The sequence below is a fragment of the Gossypium raimondii genome, chromosome 8, assembly GCF_025698545.1.
Source record: "Gossypium raimondii isolate GPD5lz chromosome 8, ASM2569854v1, whole genome shotgun sequence".
Classification (NCBI taxonomy): domain Eukaryota; kingdom Viridiplantae; phylum Streptophyta; class Magnoliopsida; order Malvales; family Malvaceae; genus Gossypium; species Gossypium raimondii.
Window position 1 is genome coordinate 10,928,488 of NC_068572.1, and position 3,686 is coordinate 10,932,173.

Below are 3,686 nucleotides of genomic sequence, written 5' to 3' on the forward strand. Positions count from 1 at the left end.
TTTTTAGATTTGTGTAATTAAATTGTTTCAAACCTAACACGTCCCTGTTACCTCACAAGAATGCTAAGAAACCCTTAGTAAATAAGGATCAATAAAATACGTATTTACTAAGTAAAGGATTCCGAAAGGACCTAATTTGGTTTCCAAACTCATGAAAGATCGAGTTGCCATGGAATGTTTTTCCGAATATTATTAGGTATGATGATAATAAATTAAGTTTAATTAAAGTAATTATCCTTGTTTATTTATGTTATAATTGTTGCAAATTGTGTTTAATTTTGCTAAAATATACTTCATTCATATAGTCTGCATACTTAGGAAAACTTGCATTAGGGATCATTGCATTTAATTTAATTTAGACACCACTTCTCAACTGTATTGTGTTTTTATTTTTTTCAAATTGTTAATATAATTTTACAAGTTAAGTGGCTTAGCACAAGCACAATTCCCGTGGAGACGATAACTCGATACTTACTTATTACTTGATAATGACTGTGTACACTTGCACAAACCCGAGCGTTACAAGTTTTTGGCGCCGTTGCCGGGGATTGTCAACTGTTGCCATAGTCATTTTTTTCGTGAAATTATTTATTTTCAGTTTGATTTATTTCTAACATTATTAATTTATTCTTTTTAATTTTTGTGGTGTTTATGAGCATAGATCAAATTATCGATTTATTTTGTGTAGACCCTAAAATTGAGTGAACTTTCAGACAAAAAAGACGTGAACGAACAGCTCAGAGACAAGTCGAGATGGACCTTGGAAATCAGAATCAAGACTAAGGTAATGAAGTCGATTATGTACAAAATCCTATCCTCATTGCCGATGATAGGGATCGATGCATCAAACAATATGCTGTGCCACTTTTTAGCGAGTTAAACTCAGGAATTAGAAGGCCAGATATTGAGGCAACCCAGTTTGAATTGAAACCAGCGATGTTTCAAATGCTACAAACGGTGGGCCAATTTAGTGGTATGCCCACGGAAGATCCACATCTCCACCTTCGATTGTTTATGGAGGTGAGTGACTCATTTAAGATAGCCAGTGTGACTGAAGACACACTGAGGTTGAAGTTGTTTCCGTACTCGTTGCGAGATCGAGCACGAGCATGGCTCAATTCATTGCCACCAAGTTCCATATCTACATGGCAAGAATTAGCAGAGAGATTTTTGGTTAAGTATTTCCCACCTAGAAAAAAATGCTAAGTTGAGGAACGAGATCACAACTTTCTTGCAACTAGATGACGAGTCTTTGTGTGAGGCTTAGGAGCGATTCAAGGAGTTACTTCATAAGTGTCCTCATCATGGGATTCCTCATTGTATCCAGTTGGATACATTATATAATGGTCTCAATGCACATACAAGATTGATGGTAGATGCTTCCGGAAATGGTGCAATTTTGTCTGTGTCTTATAATGAGGCTTATGAGATCATCGAGAGGATCGCGAGTAATAACTATCAATGGTCAACAAATCAAACAGCTTTAGGAAGACGAGTAACCGGAGTTCATGAAGTTGACTCTCTCACTTCGTTATCAGCTCAGGTATCATCTATTTCCTCTATGTTAAAATAGTTAACCTCTAATAGTACTAATAATTTTGCAGCTCAGCCACCAAATCCGTTTGAAGTAGTTTCCTGTGTGTACTGTGGGGAAGGTCATTCTTTTAAGAATTGTCCATCAAATCCTGAGTCAGTGTCCTATGTGGGGAACCAATATCAAAATAGGAGTGGATAAGGACTCCAGTCCAACTTCTACAATCCTTCATGGTGTAATCATCCTATCTTTTCTTGGAGCAACGAACGAAATGGACCAAACAACAACTCATTGCATGAAAGACCCAATTAGTCTGAAGAGTTTAATCAACAAGCTCCAAAACCACCTCAAGTTGAGGCATCAAACAGTTTGGAGAACTTGTTGAAAGCATACACGGTAAAGAATGACACTTTGATCCAAAGTCAAGCAGCAACACTGAAAAATTTGGAAAATCAAATGGGTCAGTTAGCTATGGAGCTTCGTAATAGGCCGCAAGGAACCTTGCTGAGCGATACTATGGATCCAAGAAATTTGGGTAAATAACATATCAAGGCAGTGGCATTGCAAAGTGGAAAGACTCTGGAACCCCGATTGATTGATGTCGAAGATGAGCATGTTGAAAAGGAGGAAAGTCAACCAGTTGTTGAAGTTCTTACACCAAAGTATTCAGAATCTGCAAAGTCTGACAAGGTAAACCCTGACCTAGTGAATTCAGATATTTTAACATCTTCTTTGGATGCAGATTAACCTACTCATAAAAGTTATCCGGTTCAATCGAAAGTTCCATCACCTCCATATCTGCAAAGATTGCAGCAACACAAGCAGAAATATGAGGTGCAATTCAATAAGTTTTTGGATGTTCTGAAGCAGTTATACATCAATATTCCGTTTGTGGAGGCTTTAGAACAAATGCCGAATTATATGAAGTTTATGAAGGATATACTGTCTAAGAAGAAATGACTGAGTGAGTATGAGACTATTGCTTTGACAAAGGAGTGCAGTGCGTTCTTGCAGAATAAACTGCCACTGAAATTAAAAGACGCAAGAAGCTTTACTATACCCTGTAACACTGGTGAATCTTACTGTGGTAAAGCTTTGTGTAACTTAGGAGCGAGTATCAACTTAATGCTTAAGTCTATTTTCAAGATGTTAGAGATAGGTGAAGTAAGACATACAACTGTGACGCTTCAGCTAGCGGATCGATCTTTAGCATATCCCGAAGGAATGATTGATGATGTTTTGGTAAGAGTCGATAAATTTATTTTTCCTACTAATTTTATTATTTTAGATTTTGAAGTAGATAAGGAAGTACCAATTATCCTTGGGAGACCTTTTTTAGCCACGGGAAGAACGTTAATTAATGTGCAGAAAGGTGAACTCACCATGCGAGTTCAAGATGATCAGGTAACCTTTAACATTCTTAAAGCAATGAAATTTCCTGACCCGACAGAGGAGTGTTCAGTTATGGAAGAGATAGAAACCTTGGTTTTTTTGGAAAGTAATTTTGAAGAAGATCTATTAGAGAAAGCTTTAGATCTTGACCCTTTGGAGGATGAGGAAGGTAAAGAAAACATGGCTTTGATGGAAGCCAATTCGAGAAATTATATTCAATCAATACGGTTTGAACCGTTGGAGTTGGAAGTCAGAGAAATTGTGCAACCCAAGTTGTCAATCGAAGAACCACCTAAAATTTAAAGGTACTCTATTCCCATTTGAAATACATGTATTTAGATGATTATTCTACTTTTCCTGTGATTATTTCAGCAGAACTGATGAAAGATTAAGAGGAGCAACTAGTTGCTATTCTAAAGAAATTTAAGAAAGCAATTGGTTGGACCATAGCTGATATTCGAGGTATAAGCCATTCATTTCGCATGCATAAAATTATTTTAGAAGAAGGTGAAAGAGATCAAATTTATGAGCATAGGAGGCTCAATTCTATTACGAAAGAAATTGTGAGAAAGGAAGTGATCAAATGGTTAGATGCAGGAATCATCAATCCTATTTCCGATAGTTCGTGGGTAAGTTCGGTGCAGTGTGTACCGAAGAAAGGTGGAATCACGATTGTTGAAAATGAGCGTAACGAGTTAATTCCAATAAGAACTGTTACCGATTGGAGAATCTATATTGATTACAGAAAGCTAAACAAAGC

The 3,686-nt window shown here is 36.8% G+C and overlaps 1 non-coding gene across 1 annotated transcript; it reads right to left on the reverse strand.

Moving 5' to 3' along the window:
- Nucleotides 1–1,204: 1,204 nt before the first annotated feature.
- On the reverse strand, nt 1,205–1,311 carry LOC128032267 (small nucleolar RNA R71). Its single transcript, XR_008188395.1, has one exon. It is a non-coding gene; the product is annotated as a small nucleolar RNA R71 (small nucleolar RNA).
- Between the last annotated feature and the right edge of the window lie 2,375 nt (nt 1,312–3,686).